At 43.6% G+C, this 17,891-nt stretch overlaps 1 protein-coding gene and 1 long non-coding RNA gene across 4 annotated transcripts in view; one reads left to right on the forward strand and one right to left on the reverse strand.

Moving 5' to 3' along the window:
- Nucleotides 1–382: 382 nt before the first annotated feature.
- Nucleotides 383–11,454, reverse strand: LOC130846620 (uncharacterized). Its single transcript, XR_009051593.1, has 4 exons — nucleotides 11,336–11,454; nucleotides 11,048–11,158; nucleotides 1,199–1,325; nucleotides 383–547 (listed from the first exon to the last, which is right to left on the reverse strand). It is a non-coding gene; the product is annotated as an uncharacterized LOC130846620 (long non-coding RNA).
- Nucleotides 11,455–11,647: 193 nt separating this feature from the next.
- Nucleotides 11,648–17,891, forward strand: part of GLCE (glucuronic acid epimerase) — a 125,838-nt gene continuing 119,594 nt past the window's right edge. For all 3 annotated transcript variants that reach the window (XM_057723061.1, XM_057723060.1, XM_057723062.1), the window contains exon 1: nucleotides 11,648–11,825. The gene's annotated coding sequence lies outside the window, so the exon portion shown is untranslated. The remainder of the gene's footprint in view (nucleotides 11,826–17,891) is intronic.

The raw sequence follows: 17,891 nt of genomic DNA on the forward strand, positions 1-17,891 counted from the left end.
CCATCTCAATGTGCCTGTACCATCCCTGGTCACTTTTGAGTTCCCCTGGTCTCTGGATGAGAGCTTAATTATCCCAAGAGCTGCTAACCACTTCTCCCTATAAAATACAGTCCAAGTCATAACGATCAACCTGCAGAACTCATATCCTTCACATACAGCAAGCCAAACTCCTAGGCATGGGGCAGAATGTAAATGTTAACAGTCTCATTGCTCATTGCCTATAAAAACTTTTATGAGTGTCTAAGTAACAGGCGATTGTCCAGTGCCTGCAGCTAGAGTGATAATTCCACCCCCTACCAGCAGAATGAGACGAGTGCTGATTCTCTGTGTGAGAACACATGGGTTATAGCCATGTTCAGGGAAAGCCAGACCTTACCAGCGCACTGAGACAGCTGGTTCACTGTGCTGCAAGGGAGGAATGAGGATGTTTCCTTGTGGTGACTGGTTTCCTTTCCCTGTTGATTGGTGTCAGGTGCTGCCTGACCTCCTGGCTCATCAGTGCCCCTTCTCATTGCCAACCGGTTGCCATCCCTGAAGTCTACCTGACCTGGCATTAGAAGGCAATTGACTGATCATTAAGCTCCATTCTTGCTGCTTTTTCTCAGAGTACCCTTTTACCCTCTTATTCCCACCATCTCTCACCTCCTGACCCCATAGTTGGCCTCCTGACTCTTGTCTCACTTCCTGAGCTCTGGTTTCCTGATCTCCCACTGTGTGATGGGCTTTTCTCCATGCTCTGCTGTCCTCTGTGGTTGCCAAGGCCACTTTGTACCCTCCTATAAGTACAACTCGACCAGATCGCTCCCTGAGTATTAATACCCCAGGAGACGGACACTGAGTCAGCCATGCTGTAGCTGCCACTTTTGTTCCTCTCACATGTCCCTGGCCTGGGAAGAAGTTCTTACCTTGTTCTCCTGTGTCCAAGCCTCGGCACTGTGCTGCAGTCCTGTCCACCAGGTCCATGTCTTTTCCTTTTACTCGAACGCCTGCCCTGCCTGATTCCTTCCTAAATGCTTCCCTCCATTCCTTTGAAATGAAGGCCCTGTCTTACCCATACAGACTCTGCCCTCAGGGGCTGGAGTCCAGTGGGAGCCCCAGTCCTTGGATCCCAAGACTCCCTCTCTTTTAGGCCAATTGCTGTGACCAACAACTCCAAATGTCAGTATCTTAGCACATAACAGGTTTATTCCTCACTCACATCAGTTCAAGTGTATGACAGTGTACCACATAGTGATTCAGGACCCACTCCTTCCATCCAGTGGTCCCTCCATCTTCTAGGAGCTTAGAATCCTTCACTGGTTCCTCTGTATCCAGCCAGCCAGTAGCTGAGGAAGGAGAGAGAGCAAAGGATATTTCGGGAGATTTCAGGGCCTGGCCAAGGCATGGTGTTCATTGCTTCCGCCCTGATGAGACTGCAACGATGAGTTCATTGCTTCTGCTAGAACCTGGCCACACCTAGAAAATGAAAACTTCCTGTGTGCTGGGAGAAAACAGAATTGTTTGGTGTACAGTAGCATTGTCTCTGCTACACAGTAGACGCATCTGTTTTCTAAGGGTGATCTCTCAGCCTAGCCCGTCTCCGCCTCACCGCCCCCCCCCCCACCTCAGTTTATCATTCTGTCCAAAGCCTAGAAGGGACTGGACTCCTGAAAAGACATATCAGAAGCGACGGAGATGTGGACCGGGGCTTTTGCCGTCCCATCACCTGAGCAGAAGGTGGATCCTAGTTGGGGCGGGGGTGGGGTGGGGGGGGTTGGAGAGGGGTTGCTCTACAGAGAACCTCAGGCCCTACACAATCTCACAAATTGGGCTCTTTTTGACAAGTGTCAGTCTTTCATTTCTTCCAAGAAATATTCTCTTTTCCCTCCTGGGGACTTGTTCAGAGAAGAGATACTCAAGTGATATGTGCTTTACAAATATCTAGATGGAGAGAAAAAAATGGCATGAAGAATAATTTAGACAAAACAATGTAGATTGCCATGGAAACAATCTTTAGAACACACTGGGGAGAAGGAATCATTGTTAACATGGTTCATATTTTGCAGAGATACCCAATCACAAAACTCAGTTCCAGACCCTTCAATCATGCTGCCTTCAAAATGCTGGGGTTGTTATAACCACAGAGCACACACTGGTTTTCAGGGAGCCCTTTTCCTATTTATCTAATAATCTTTAATGAAGATAATGCTTTAATTAAGGCAACTTACTGTTTCCCCGTTGGTTAATTTAAAATCAGTGAAAGGTCAACTTACCATTAACACGGTGAGTTTACTAAGCTATTCCAGAAGTATTTTTATTCTGACAGCAGAGGTTTATATGGCGAAAATACATGTTTAATTGAACTGTGCACAAGGAAAATGGGATATGTATCTTTTGTACTGCATGGAAAGAATAAGAGAAACCATCCTTACGTACTCAAAAGCAGTTTTTCTCAGATTTTTCCGTCCCAACTAAAGCCCATAGGTGTGGATGACTCTTAATAATAATGATTTAATAGGGCCGTTTAAACAGAACCTCTGGGGGTTGCTAATGAACAGTTTGTTCCAGGTGCTACCAAAGAAATGTCAGAAGAAAGGCAGTGGCTTTTGTGAGCGAGGCCTCAGAGATGTAGGGTCCCACAGTCCGGGTGCTGGGCCTCAACCTTGCAGGCACAGAAATGCAGTGTTTGCCACAGGGCTCCGTCCCTGCCCATTCCCCAGGCTCCTTGCCTTTCTGGGGAAAGCTTGGACGCCTTCCTCAGTGGAAGACACAGCCATTGTCTGACCTTGTGGTCCCAGGAAGCAACCGAATCACAAGTCATGCTCCATGCACCCTCAGGACTTCGGGAGGATGTTTGTCCTTGCTCCTCTCCTTTCCTTGCTCCTGGTCTTCCTAATCCATGACATGCGTGGGCTCAGGGAGAAAACAGTCAGTTTGCTTGCCTGAAATAGATGCCACATCTTGATAAAACTATGAGATTTCTTTCTTCATTTCTTCCATTATTTTGTACAAGTATTTGTTGAGCATGTAGTACGTGCTAGGTATTCTCTCGGGTGCCTACAGTATTTCTTTTGTATATCCCTTTCCTCTCTCTGTTACTGCTTTCTGTATCAGATTTCCTCCTTCCCTCTACCTCTCTTTGACCTCAAAACCTGTTCTCAGGGCAACTGAATTTTATCAGTCATTTGCACTTTAGTGCTCCGCTTCCTGGAGAAATTAGCATTTGACATTTGATCTTCCATTGTTGGATCAAATATTCCATGCAATATTCATCAGTTTGCAGGCAGGAGAGAGATTTTCAAAGTAGAGGACCTTCTCTAAAACGTTAGATCCCACCACCTGGTGACCACCCACTTAGAATATGCATGAGGTTGGTCCCTTCATTGGCTCCTCCTTGTGAGCACATCAGAGAATGGAACTGACCAATCTCAGAAAAACATGCTAACATTGCTCTTAGGATAAAGCTCCAAATCCTTTTCATAGCACAAAAGACCCTACATAATCCAGCCTCCTACTTAACTCTTTAGACTCTTTCTGCACCATTGGAGGAAAGCCACACTGGAATTTTGTCAGATCTTTGATAGAAATACCATCCAATCTTAGCATGCTTCTCCTTGGAGTATTCTACTCATCAACCCCTTTCACCATAATAACTCCTATCCCTGCTTCAGGTCTCATTTTAAATATTACTTCTTCTGGGGAGCCTTCCCTGACTCCTAGTGAGGTTGGGATTAGGTTCCCTGATACATGATCTCATAGCACCCAATAATTTTCAGAGCACCTATCACAGTTGTGTTGTTATTTGTTTCATGGATGTATACCTCATCAACTGTTCTTCACAGCTGTCTTGTTTATTATTATGTACTAAGCATGTGGCAGAGTACTGGGCTCATAGTAAATATCTGTGGAATGTATACATGACCAATCATAAGTACTGTGTAGGTACTAATCATAAGTACTTACTAATCAATAAGTACCGTGTCTCTACGTCACAGCTTCATCAAGAGTTCCCTTACTAGTTGGTAATTTAAAAACTGATAGCTCTGCCCGGCTGAGTGGTCACCTGCTGTTAAGGTCCTCTCGTCTTGGGGAGACTCTGTACTTGGATTCTGCCCTCATTGTCTTGCACTTAAGCTTTTCCCATTTCAGTCCACCCTGTGAGATCCTACTGGATTAATCTTCCCCAAACACTGATCTGACCAGGTGACTCTTCTGCTTAAAAGAGTTGGCTACAGAATAAAGCTCAGACTTCGCCTGGCCTTCAAGCCCATCTGTAATCTGATTCTGACCTAAATTTCTGTATTCACTTACTGTCTAAGGTAAATTGTTTGTTCCATCAGACATTTTTACCCACTGACGCTAAGCTTTTATTTACATTATTTACTCCCCCCAGAAGCACTCCCTTCTCTTCTGTTACCAAACTTCTATCCATCCTAAAAGTACAGCTTATATCCCATTTTCTCTGTATAACAGTCCCTAGTCACCTGTGTTAAACTCTTTCTCTTGTAAGTGATGAGGCCAATCTCAAATTGGTTTAAGTAAAAAAAAAAAGAAAAAGAAAAAAAAGAAAAGAAAAAAAGAATGTATTGGTTCATATAACTGATAAGTCCAGGGACAGAGTCTAAATACGACTTTAGGTAAAATACTATCAGTAATCATTCTCTCTCTTCTGATTCTGCTGATTCTTTTGATCTGTTGATTTCATTCTCAGTTAGTTTTTACCAGGGAGTGGGTGACAATGTGTAACCACACACACGCAAGGCTAAAATCCTACCTGCTTAACAACCTCAGGAAGAGTGAACTTCTCTTTCTTAAAAGTTCCAGCAAAAGTCCTAGAGAGGGATAGGCCACATGCCCATCCTGAACCTGTTGCTATGGTGCTCTGATTAAGCAGGCCTGGGTCATATGTCCACTCCTGGAACCTATGGGTGGAGTAAACCTCTCAGAACTGCATTAACAGACAGTGGGAGTTGGGTGGCCCCTCAAAGGAAAAATTAGATACTGTTACCAGAAGGGGAAATGGATGGACACCAGGCAGGTGAACACAACATATATCCATTCTACCACTCCAAATGTAACTGGGCTCTCCAGGCTCTGAATTCCTGTCGCTCTTTTTGTCTACACTGTTTATTTATCACTTATCATCACGGCCTTATTTCCCCATGGTCACTGGACGGTCACCGCAGCCTCAAACACCACATCTCGATGCCAGTATTCCAAGCAGAAGGAAGAAGGGAGCAGGTGGAGAGGGGACTTTCCTAGAAAAAGGAAAGTCTCCTAGAGACCATCCAGGAAGCTTGGATCACCTGGAGAGGAGGCAGGGAGAACGAATATCTGGCAAAGGGGAATGGAAGAGCTGAGATTGGATTAGCTCAAACAAGGTTCATCCCTGGGGCTGAGAACATTGCTGAACAAAAGCAGGGTTCTGTTAGAAAAAAGGAGGGGGTGGGGTTCTTGCTGTTGCCTAGGTAACCAAGAGTGACTGCCCAGGATGCTTTCTCATCAACTTACCTGCTAGTGATTGAGTACTACATGCAAGGCATGGCATGTTTTAGATTTTCATCTCATTCATATGATTTTTGTTTAAATGACAGAAAATGTGGCTTATATTCTGCATCTTCACAATGCCTTGCACTTAGTAGCTATTCAATAAGTATTTGCTGATTTTAAAAAATTGATGGTGAGGGATTGAGAGAAAGGCATAGAATTCAGAGTCTAAGGGCTTTGTTGTTCAAAGACTTAATTTTTGCCCTCACTGCTAAAGGAAATGAAAGAGCCCACCTATGTGTTAAGGTTGTTTGAATCACAGAGCTGCAGATGAATCTCAAGTATATCTTCTTAGCTCTAAGTTATCTTTCTGGTCAACTTGTAAAGCATATGACTTGTTATGTATATGGCCATCTAGATAGTACTTACAGATGTAAGATGAATTTAGACAGGCAATGTATGTAACTTGGTTACCTGGTCTCATTTTTATGTCTTTTCCTCATTTTTTATTTAATAGGGAAATTGCTCTCCATCTGAATCTTAATTCACAATGTTAAGACTTCAGAAATATAGTTTTATATTCAAGAAAGAATTTCAATCTTCTTGCTGTCAAACACACTGCTCTCACATGGGCACTTAATGGTGTCAGGAGTCAATTTCATTTTGACAGGGCCCCTATAGATGGAAATTTCAACTTTTTATTCTTGGTTAATATGAATGGGTAAGAGGATGTTTGAGATTTTTTCCATCTCTGTTTTCATGGAAATATATACTTTCCCATAAAATTGGGTGACAGTAGTAGGTTTGTGAAGCACTCTAAGCTTTTGAGAGTGAAAAGTTTCCCTACCGCTCAAGATCTGCTATTAACTGCCTCCTAATGGCTCCACGATTGTTGCAATCTCCAATTGCTGTGATGCTCTTAATAGCCTGAAGGCCCTGGAATCTTTGTTCCCACCAAGAAGTGATTTCTTCCACTTTCTTTTGGTTTAGCATCACTGGAATTTTAGATGTAGCCATTATGGCTACAAATCTGTTGTTCATTGCTCTTTAGGTAATTTTAGTGCCAGATGTGAGTTTTTAGATATTTGTCCAAGAGTAGGAGCAGACTAAACTACTCTCAACACTTTTCTATCAGCTATCTATTGCTGCATACCAAATGATGCCAAAAGCAAGTGGCCTGAAACAACAGACATGTAACCTGAAACTAACAAAACATTGTAAATCAGCTATACTTCAATTTAAAAAACATAGGCATGTATTATCTCACACAGTTTCTGTGTGTAATCTGGGAGAGGCTTAGCTGGGTGATGAGGTTATGTCAAGGTGTTGGCCTGGGGCTGCAGGCATCTGAAGGCTTAACTGGAGCTGGACTGGGGCCTCCAAGATGGGTCACTCACACAGCTGTTAGCTGGAGGCCCAAGTTTCTTGCTATATGGGCCTCTGCTTGAATGTCCTTATGGCATGGCAGCTGGCTTCCTCCAGAGTGAGTCTCAAAGAGAGACTAAGGAAGAAGCTGCAAAGCCTCCTACGATCCAGTCTCAGAAGTCATACACTGTCACTTCTGCCATATTCTCTTTGCTAGAATTGAATCACTCACTAGGTCAAGCCCATACTCAAGGGAAAGAGAATTAAGCTCCACTGCTTGAAGCAGACGTATTAAAAGTTTTGTGGACATTAAAAAACCACTACAACCCTCTTGATTTCCCCCCTTTGTAACCGGGTATCTGCACAAACACACCAAACTCAGAGGTTTAGCCTGTGGTCAGCAAATGGACACATGAATACTGCTCCCTCAATCTTGGGGTAATTCATGCAGAATTTCAGCCTTCTAACCAAATAGGTGCTCCTCCAAAACTTGAAAAGGGTGCAGTGGAAGTTGGGTCTGAGAGAGCCAGATTTCTTCTTCCAGATTCTCCAACTCTACTGTCGTTTATGCCCCTCATGAATATCCTGTGGCCAGGAGGACACTTTCCTCAGCACATGTTCAGATAGGGGGATACCTGTAAGGATGGAAGGAAAGGAAAGCAAGAGGCAAACGCTGGATTGTACTCACCTGGACTAACAGTGAGACACAGGCAGCAGATGGTAGACCTGAGTAAGAAGTTAGCTGGTTCTGTTCTGCTGCTGGTTAGCGAACACCAGCCACAGATTGTGAGTCAGAGTGAGGCTACGAGTAGACACCGGTCCTGGGATTAAGGAAGTGCCAGAGCCTCCTGTTGAAATCATCCGCAGAACCACTGAGAGATATACGGGATCCACAGGCAGAATTCTAGGCTTGGATCTTGAAAACAGAAACCATGATGGTTCTGGCTCCTCTAACACACAATGTGCTGAAGGGTGCACTTGGTACCAGATGGAGAGGTTGCGAGAACAGAGCATGACTGTCAGGCCACAGAGTGAAGTGTCGTGCCATAACGACAGATGGTGAGGGGGTGCCCCCGTCTGCAGTGGCTTACTGCCTTTTTGGTACTCATCCTGCCTGTGTACCCTTCACATCGGGCCTCTTCAGGAACTTCTATATTTCCAAAGCATTTTAATTTAGAAGTCAGATGTGAAAGTTCCAAGCTCCAGTCCAGGCTAAGAGCGCTTCACAGCTTTTCTCTTTTCTCACATTTAGAGACACCCAGGTTTCTGATACACTGATTCATAAGGGAATCATAGAACAGTATAATTTGTGAAACCAGGCATTGGAGAGAAGATGCCACATAAGGAGAGAGTGGAGTCAAGAATAAAGTTTTCTTTCCAGTACATTCCTGCCATTAAGATACCAGTGCAAGAGAAGAGGAGGTAGGAAACAGAAAATACACAGATTTATATTTCAAGATATAGATCTACAATATATGCATTACCCTACTAAAGACATTCAGGGGCTCTGCTGCTACCTGCTACCACCTTAGATGCAAGTGAGAGGGGCCTGCCTTTAAGGGGCTCTGCTCTGGCCCTTCTCCAGCTGCACTCCTATGCGGGAGTCCTCAAACCAAAGGAATATACCCACCTGAAGCTGACGTCACCCCTTCAGACCTCACTCCAGGTCCTTGGAAGCCAAAATTCTCTGCCCCAGTGGCCCTGAGCCTACTTCCAGGGCCTTTGTGGACTTACCTGCTAGATCCTGAAACATAAACTCCTGGATTTGTGGAGTGGCTTATAAATTACAGTTTTGTAGAGGGAAAAGTGGGAATGGAGCTTGGACATATGGGCTGGGCAGTACACTCCATGTGCACCCCATGGAGTAGGGGGTACTTTGCAGTGTGGTGCTGAACTGGTTGTGGGAAGCAAAGGGTGGAAAGACTGTTCTTTGAGGGGAGTAGCACTCTCTGTTCCAAGCAGGGAACTCTGAAACATCCCAGAACCCTAAGTTTGAACCTGGCCTTCCAAGTTGTTCGGAAAGTTTGTCAAGGCAAAAGGATGTGTGTGTGTGTGTGTCTGTGTGTGTGTGTCTGTGTGTTTATGTGTGTATAAAAATTTCAGTTTGTTAGCTTGTTTTATAACTTTTATGTAATATTTTGACACTTGATATGTGGGCCTCCATGTGTAGCATTTTGTTGGCCCTACAAATGCTAGTGTTGGCTCTGGCTTCCCATTAGATACAGAATCACATTGAATCAGCTTGGCCTGGTTTGTTTGTTTGTTTGTTTGTTTATGGCTGTATTGGCTCTGTGTTGCTGTGCGCAGGTTTTCTCTAGCTGCAGCAAGTGGGGGCTACTCTTCATTGCGGTGCGTGGGCTTTTCTTTGCAGTGGCTTCTCTTGTTGTGGAGCTCGGGCTCTAGGCGTGTGGGCTTCAGTAGTTGTGGCTTGCCAGCTCTAGAGCGCAGGCTCAGTAGCTGTGGCACACGGGCTTAGTTGCTCTGTGACATGTGGGATCTTCCCAGACCAGGGCTCGAACCTGTGTCGTCTGCATTGGTAGGCGAATTCTTAACCACTGTGCCACCAGGTAAGTCCCTGAATCTTTTTTCTAACTACATTTTATATGCATAATTTCTTTCAGTTTTTTTTTTTGGGGGGGGGGGTGAGTATTTCTTATTTTTAAAAAATACATTTATTATTTAATTTTTGGCTGTGTTGGGTCTTTGTTGCTGCGCATGGGCTTTCTCTAGTTGCCATGAATGGGGCAGCTTGGTCTGGTTTTTAAGGCCTTTTATTATTGGTTCTTCCCTAAACTTACCTTCCACTGATCTTCTGCAGGAATCCTCTGTGGACCAATCTGGTCTACCCATAGCCAGGCTGGGCCTACATCCTTTCCACTGTGCACAGATTCACTCTATTTTTCTTTGAAAAGCCTCTATTTCTGCTGTGCATTTGTATGGGTCAACTACTGTTTTAAAACCCAGCCTCATGGTTATGTCTCCTGCCTCTGGATTCTTCTAACGGCTTTCGTCTGAGCCACTTATTGACCCTCAAAGTGTGGAACCGTGTGTGGAAACCATTTTTTCTTATTACACAAAACGCATGGCTGTAAGATAAGGAGATGCCAATATGCAACAGTTTTCAAATGAGGAAAGAGGATTACAAAAAAAAAAAGAAAAAAGAAAAAAGAAAAAAAAAAGTCAGAAGAGTAGCTAGAGAATCAGGAGAAAGTAGTTAGGCAGGTATCAAAGGAGGAGATAGCTGGCATTGTCAAAAGGCTGCAGAGTGGTCATTTGGAAAGATGCCCCAAAATAGAAAGAGAAAAGAGGTCTTTTGTGACCACTGAGAGATCAGCTCATTGTGTGGGTGTAAGCCACATTGTAGTGGGGAAAATAAGAGATGAGAAAGTAAAGACAGCAAATATATTAATAGTTTAATGTTTCTCAAGCACTGTGGTTCTGAGAAGAAAGGAGATAGAGTAGTTTGAATGGGTGCAGGAGGTTGGGTTGTTTTGTTCCATTCAAAGGATGGAGGAGGCTGAATCAGTCTGTGGGAGAAAAGAGCTAGATTAGAGGAGAAAATCGATAATGGGGAAAGGATAGTTGATTAATCAAAATCTGGGAATGGCTGTGATCCAGTGCACAGGTGCAAGGATTAACCTTGATGAAGAGAAAGGACACTTCTTGCTGTGTGAAAGGGAATGAATGAGAGCTACAGGATAGGCATAATAATGAAGAGACTGGACTCAAGGGTGAAGAAATTGCCTGCCATTGTAGAAGAAAGGCTAAGAAAGCCCGAATTTTCCAGAGCGGGTCCAGATTTCACACATAGCCGGCCACCATATCTGTGGATTCAACCAATCATGGTATTCAGGGAAAAAAATTCCAGAAAGTTGTATAAAGTTTCACTGGCAAATATTTACATAGCATTTACATTGTATTAGGTATTATAAGTAATCTAGAGATGATTTAAAGGCTATGGGAGGTAGGTTATATGCAAATACTACAGCCATTTTATAAGGGACTTGAACATCTACTATTTTAGTATCTGCAGGGGTCCTGGAATCAATACGCTGAGATATTGAGAGAGGACTGTATTTAAATATCACATTCTTCAGTCATTCCTTTTACATTTATTCAGTGCCCTGTATGTGCCAGATACTGGGGTCCACAGAGATACAACTTTTCAAGTAATTTTGTAATTTGTTATAATGGTGACTCAGTGAGATTTACTTACTCTTCTAGAAGGCTTTCAGTAGAAATAAACACGAATCAGAAAGGAGTCCTTTGTCAGACCAGACGTCCCGGGAAGGGGTTGGGAACACACGGGCATCTTAACAATGGTGCCCTGTTTGAGGTGGAGAGGGGGGTAAAACAGGTTTAGACCTGGGTAACCCGAGGAGGGTGCGCCTTCAACCAGGAAGAGGTGAACCTCTCGAGCACTTCAAGTCGCGCTGTAACCAAGGGTAACAGCGCCTCAGCCCACAGCAGTGTGAAAACCACCTCCTTCCCTCACCAGGTATACCTACGGAGGCTGCCCAGGACCAGACACAAGCCAAGACTCTCCATCCAAGATACCTTCCCACGAACTTCCTCTGCCCCTGGCTACTTAAGCTCACTGCTACTTCTGCCCCCAGCTTATTGATGAGGGGAGGGAGAGAGCAGAAGCGACGGGCGAATCACATTTCCTATTTTACGATTGGTAGTATTAGGGTTCAAGTCCCGCCTCCAGCGCCGCCGCCGACAGGCTCTCGGCGTTGTCACTCGATCCGTTGCGGCCATCCCTCGCCGTGGCCCCGCCCCTCGCGGTTGCTGCGATCTCGCGGGAAGAGCGGCGGGCACGGCTGTGGCTCGGTCTCCCGGCTGCGCGCGGAGCGGGAGGGCTCTCCTCACAGAAGCGCTTCCTCGCCGAGGGGTTGGAGCTGCGGCAGACGCAGGCCTGGGCCGCCCCTTCTCTGCCGCCTCCTTCTCTTCCTCAGGGCTCCCCGGTCTGCTTGCCCTCCGACGCTGCCCAGGTAAGGAAGCCCGGAGCGCGTCTCCGCTGAGGAGCGGTCGGGGAGCGGGGACACGGAGCAGCCCGGGCAGGCGGGCTCCCGACGGGGGCGGCTCCGCGGGCAGCGCGGCGCTGCCTGGTGGGCGCGAGGCTTGGCGGGGTTCGGGAGTGCGGGGGGCGAGGAGCGGCGGGGTGGGATCCGGGTGCGGGCGCCCAAGGGCGGTGTGGCGGGTGCCAGGGCTCCTCGAGGTGGGGAGGAGGTTTATAGGGGGTCCGGGGGCTGTTCCGGCTTGGGGTGGGGGTGGGTGGCGGCGTGCTGGGTCCCGGGTCTTCGGGGTCGAAGGGGGTTTGTCAGGATCCTTCGGTTCTTTGAGGTGGTATAGCGAGGTTCCGGGACAAGGGGTCCTTTCATCGCGGTCTCAGGCTCTTTGGGGGCAGAGGATTCAGTTTAACAAGGTCCTAGGTCTCTGAAGGGGCAGGTCCACGGGGTCTTGGGGGTTCTTTGAGCGGGAGTGGGCGTCTTGTTTCGCATTCCTGGCGTAGAGAAGCAGTGTTTTGGGGTTCCGTTTGTTTATCGGGGTGCCGGGGCGAGAGGGCGGTGTATCTGCGTCCTGCAGGGGCCGGGACCGCCTTGGTGGGCTGCTGGGGGCGGAGGGGTTTAGGCGGAGACCAGCGTCTTTATTGGGGTTTTCTCTTTGCCCAGAGGGGGGCGGTAACTTGGCACGGTCTCCAATCTTTTCGGGGGCGACGGGGCGAGTTAGCGGGTCCCCGGGAGAACTCGAAGGGAGGGCGCGGCTCCGCAGGCGCTGGGTCGGCTCGGAGCGAGAAGGGGCTCTGGTGACATTCCAAGCCAGCCCAGTGCACAGTCTGTGGCTGGTCAGCATCCTGGAGCAGATCTCTTTCTACATGCGATTTACTCAGTGCTTAGTTGAAAGATTGATCCGTGTTGTTGCCTAGTTGGAGAAATAGTGGGTTTGTTCTGCAGTCTTCTCTCTGCCCCGGGATCCCTGTGGGGGCGTGCTGGTCTCCCCGCTCTGGGAGCGGGAGAGTGGCAGGGAGCACCTTAAGTGGGCATGTAGACTAGGTTCTTAAAGAGGGGAGTGTCCTCCGGATAAGCGTGGAAGCCGCTGAGGATAGCGAAGGCTGTGCGGTTTTGGCTTCCGTTCCTAGGTGGTCTGCTTTGCTGATCCTGCATTATTAGGTCTGTCCTGAAGTCTTGCCCGAGTGTTAGGCAGTCAAGTAGTGCTGGCGTCTCTCTGTCGTTTGAAAAGCATTTGTGGAGAGGAATAACTTAAGGTTCAGCCTCCAAATAACGCATTGCAATTCGAAGTTCCAAAGCTAAAGCTCTGCAAAGGCATCATTTGAGACCTGTAAGGATAGCTAGCAGAGCTCTTTTAGCGAATTCTGCCTAACAGTTTTGTTATAAAGGTACAGTTGGTCTGTACTCCTATTCAGAGTCCTTGGTAACTAGCCCAGACTTTGGTGGAATTCAAATAAATGACCTGTATATATGTGTATGTGTTTGTTTGTTTTAATGTTTAAGTCAGAAAGTCTGTGCTTTTGCTTGACAGTTCTGCTGGTTAGATAGCTCCTTTATCATAGGGGCCTCTAAATGAACTCTGATGTGGCAGGCTGTGGAACCTGTACTCATAGTAATTCTGTAATTTGGGTTAAACAGACGAGTTTGAGTATGCCAAAGCAGAGAATTTTGCCTGCCTTAGTCTTCTTCTTAGTGACAGGTTTTTGTTTTTTTTAAATGACATTTCTTTTGATCCTAGGACCAGAAGCATTAGTGCATTACGTACGTTATGTACTTAATACTTGACTTTTGTAATCATTTAAAAAAACAAGGGAATTCTACATAGCAAATAACTGTTTGAAAAGCCTAAGTTTTTTTTTTCTTTTTTATTTTGGTTTGGTTTTTGTCTTGATTATAAATCAAACCAAAATGCTTGATTGACTTTATAACTATCAAAATTGATCAGTTGAGCAGATATTTGATTGGAACCACAGCCAAAAAAAACCCTAAGCAGACCTTTTTTTCCTCATTTTTGTTATTTTTATTTTTTATTTTTTCCTCATTATTTTTGAAAAGCCAATGATAAATTAAGCAGATCAGTAACTTTTTAAAAAGCAGCTTTTATAATTTCTAAGTAAACATATTGAGCAGTCAACAAATGTTTGATTATCTGATTATAGGTGTCACAGCATGGAGGTACAATTATTCCATCTCTCATGAAACCTATATCGAGAGAGAGAAAGACAAATAAATAAAATAAATACATAAAATAATTGAGATGCTGATAAGGAAGAAATAAACAGGATAGTTGGGATTTAGCTCACTTAAAAAAAAAAAAACCCTGAATGATAATATAACTGATGTCTGTCATGTTAACCAGAAACCAAGCAAGATAACGAGCTGCCTTCTGAATTAATAAAGATTAGATTATGATCAGTGGAATTTGAGTGTTAAATACATTTTGACTCTGAGGATTAGCACCTTCTGTTATATAAGCATAAAAAACTCTAAGGATAAACATCAAACTTATAAGTGTTTGGGGGATTCTTCAGGAGAGAGTTGCAAAGTCATGGAAGAGAGTTATTAATTATATGCTTTTATACTCTGAAATTATTTCAATGAGCCGACATTACTTAAGTGTAAATTAGAGATGTTTAAAAATTAAAATTTTGGGCACTATGCAAATTTGTGAAATGTACTATATTTACAAGGCTTTTTGTCAGTTTTGCCATTTGTACTTTGTGTGCTACTGAAGGATAAATGTATTTCAGGTACCTAAAATTATAAGCATGGGGTGGCAGGGGAGCACAACAGAATGAGAAAAAGACCGAGGCCCAAGTAAAATGTTAAAACATGTTAAAGATGTTGGATCTGTAATCATATGAAGATAAATTAACCTTAGGCCTTTCTTATTTCAAATTTGTTTCCCAAGTTTGAAAAAGGAAGTTTTTAGACTCCCTAGAGAAGAATAGATTGTTTTTGTGGCAGGGCAAGAGGTGTTTCTATTGTGGCACAGATTTCAGGATGGGATTTCTTTTTGTCAGACATGTAGACATCTAATACGTTTTTCTTGTGAGGCATATGAAACATAAAAATAGTTTTATGGTTCATTATTACACTGCTGAAAATGACAATACCAGAGTGTCTTTTGGATTATCATTCAAAATTCTGAAATCATAAATGTGACATACTAAGCCAGTTTCTAGAAAGGAAATCATAAGACATGAATTCCAGTCTCGGTTGTGCTGCTAACCATATGACCTTGGATAATTCCTTAGTCTCTCAGGGCTTCGGTTTTCCACATATATAAAAGTAAAGAAAGAGAAGTCCCTGTCAGTAATCAATATAAACGCCAATTCCAAGGTTTTTACTACATAGGTTTTTATGTTGCAGGTCTGCAGTATTATATGTACAGAAAGGGATAGGTGCCATAAGAGTAGCTGGTTCTCAGGGTACAACTAGTTCCATGTAATTTTTATATATCATACCTAATTTTAGAGCTTCTTCTTTTTTGAGATATATAGGAAATATTTAATTCAAGAATATACATTCATGAAGGTAAATGATTTCCTTTTGATCAGTTAGCTTTATCTCTTAAAGCACTGTTATTTTTGTTTCTGAGCCCTGGTTCTGTAATAGAGTATCTATATGGTAATGTAATGTCCTTATTTAACTCTGTGTGTAGAATGAGGTCTCTAGTGGTTGACCCCCTTTAATCTATCCTTTACACTATTGCCAAGGTGATTTTTCTAAAATGCAAATATGTTCAGTGCTTTTTACTTAAAACCCATACTTCTCCCTTACCTACAGTATTTAGTTCTGTGGTTACAAGGCCCTTCATCATCTGGCTCATCTCCTGCATTTCTCCCACCATACATGTCAAGCTCCAACTGTACTAATACCAGCAGCTTACTGAAAGAGCCGTACTGTTTCCTGACTCTGGCCTTCTTATATATTCTGCCTGCTGCTTAGAATGCCTTTCCTTCACCTGTCTTGCTGACAGAGTTTACTGATTTTTCAAGATAAAACTTCAGCACCATCTGCTTTTTGAGTCTACTGTGTGCTCTGATCCTCCCTCTTCCAGCCCCACTGGGTTGTTCACTCTCTGTGTCTTGTTCATCCATTCTCTTATGTTCATTAGTATGCTGTAATTATGTATATCTCTCTCTTCCTGGACTCAAAAGCAGAAGTGTATTTGTCTTATTACTTATCGAATATCTATTGCTTATTTTACACAGTTGGCTCTCATTACAGATTTGAACTCTGTGCCAAGATTAATATCTTCATAATGTCTGTTTAGCCCAAATCTCAGTCTTGTCCTATTTTTTTAAAACATTAGACTTTCTAAATTATCTTATTCTCTTGCCCCTGTGACCACAAACTGATATTAGATCTGTAGTTCTTATCCTCGTATTTAAGAAGAGAGACTACGAGCACTGTAAGAGTTACGGGTTCCTCTGTTAAACTGGCAGAAAAATCATGCAGAATTTTGAGGCAACTGCTAATCCTGTATCTGAAATTGTTAGGAAAGTTATGAACTAGTTTGGGTATTTCAGATCTTGGACATGAGTAATTTGGTAGATATTTTATCTTGGCTGCTTTCTGTATGGGAAGTGATTGTTGCCAATGTGTATGAGATTTTATATTGGCTTAATAGTTGCTTTACATACATTACCTTTAATTCTCAAAACAAATCCTGAAAATTTAGTAACTTTCTCAGGGTTATTATCTACTAAGAAGCAGCCTATAAGTAGATCCAGGTCTGTCTTACTCCAGATTCTCTGCTTTTTCGAAATAGTACGCTGCTTTCTGAATATGAGTTCTGGTTCAGCATATTTAAAATTATTACTAGATATTTTATTCATTTTATAAATTGAAGAAGTAGATTGTAAGGTTTATCCATTCAGCTTTTTCAAAAAAAGCTAAAGTAGAGGAAGAGACCCCTTAATCCAATTCCTACATTTAGCATGTGAGGGAACTAACATACACAAGAATAGGTAAATAACTTGCTCAAGATCACACAGCTTTGTAGTCGGTTAAGATTTGTTGTTGTTAAGCTAGTTATGACCATTGGTGTTGTAAAACCATTATTTGAAAGGAAACCAGGTGCCTGATTTTCCCCCCAAGGAAAAAAAAGCCTAGAGTGGCTTTTAGAAAAGTGATGTTGAGGATCTCAGAGTCTTAAGGACGTGGCTCAGAGAAAATCCTGACTTTGGATCATGACTCATGGAGACGCCTCAGTGCCTCTTCACTCACATAGTTCCCTAGTCTTGATTTCTTTCCTTCCTCTTTTTTCTTTTTAAAAATCTATTCACAGTTTACTGATCTTATGCCTGATAAAGTTATTAGCAGCAGCCTGACCAGTAACCATTTACATGCCAACCATGGGCTAACTAATATAGGATACAAAAAAGCATAAATTCTAGTCACTGCCCTGAAGAGGCTCAGTTTATTGGGAGTGAGAGGCAGTAGTATTTAATTGCAAGGCAGTGTGTAAAGATGCCATGAGTGATGTAGCTCCAGGAGCTCAGAAGAAGGTGAATGTGGTCTGGGCTAGTGGTTGCAGAAGTTTCTATATAGAAAAGGTTTGATTAAGTTAGTCTTTAAATGAGGAGCTGGAGGGAAAGACTGGGGAAAAGAGTATCTGGCCGTGTGTGTGTGTGTGTGTGTGTGTGAGTGATGTGTATGTGTATTTTTTGTTTGTTTTTTAAATCTAATCCTTGTTCACTTCCCTTCATGCGCAGTGGCCTGCTTGCTGTTTTAGAAGTCCTGGAACATGTTCTTCCAGATAGCTGTATGTCTCCGTCCCTTCTTTCTTTCAGGTCTGAATTAAAGTATGACCCCTTCTGAAAGGCCTTTACTGGCTACCTTGTTTAAAATTACAGCATTCCTCCCATGCGTACTCTTCCTATCCCTCTTCCCTGCTTTATTTCTTTTTTTTTGTACTTTTCTGTAGTCCAGGATACTCTGTGTTTTTATTATCTTTCTAACTCTACTATAATGTAAGATCCATGAGGGCAGGGATTTTTACCCATTTAATTCAGTGCTGTATCCCCAGCACCCAGAACA

This window comes from Hippopotamus amphibius, chromosome 2 (genome assembly GCF_030028045.1).
Source record: "Hippopotamus amphibius kiboko isolate mHipAmp2 chromosome 2, mHipAmp2.hap2, whole genome shotgun sequence".
Taxonomy (NCBI): Eukaryota; Metazoa; Chordata; class Mammalia; order Artiodactyla; family Hippopotamidae; genus Hippopotamus; species Hippopotamus amphibius.